Genomic DNA, 231 nt, shown 5'->3' with positions numbered 1-231 from the left:
AAATTTGATTTTAATATCTTTTTCAACTAACTCTTTGACTTTTTGTTTGTCTCTTATCTTTTTCAAAACCACCTAACTACTTTTCCCCCTCTAATTTTGTCTCATCTCTGTTTCAAAAATTCTTTTTGTCTTAAATTTTAATTTTAATCTTATTGGTGCACGAAATTGCAATAACACTTTTGCAATCCCGCACAACTAACCAGCAAGTGTACTGGGTCGTCCAAGTAATAC

The sequence above is a fragment of the Arachis duranensis genome, chromosome 10, assembly GCF_000817695.3.
Source record: "Arachis duranensis cultivar V14167 chromosome 10, aradu.V14167.gnm2.J7QH, whole genome shotgun sequence".
NCBI classification, from domain to species: Eukaryota; Viridiplantae; Streptophyta; class Magnoliopsida; order Fabales; family Fabaceae; genus Arachis; species Arachis duranensis.
This window is presented reverse-complemented; position numbering follows the sequence as displayed.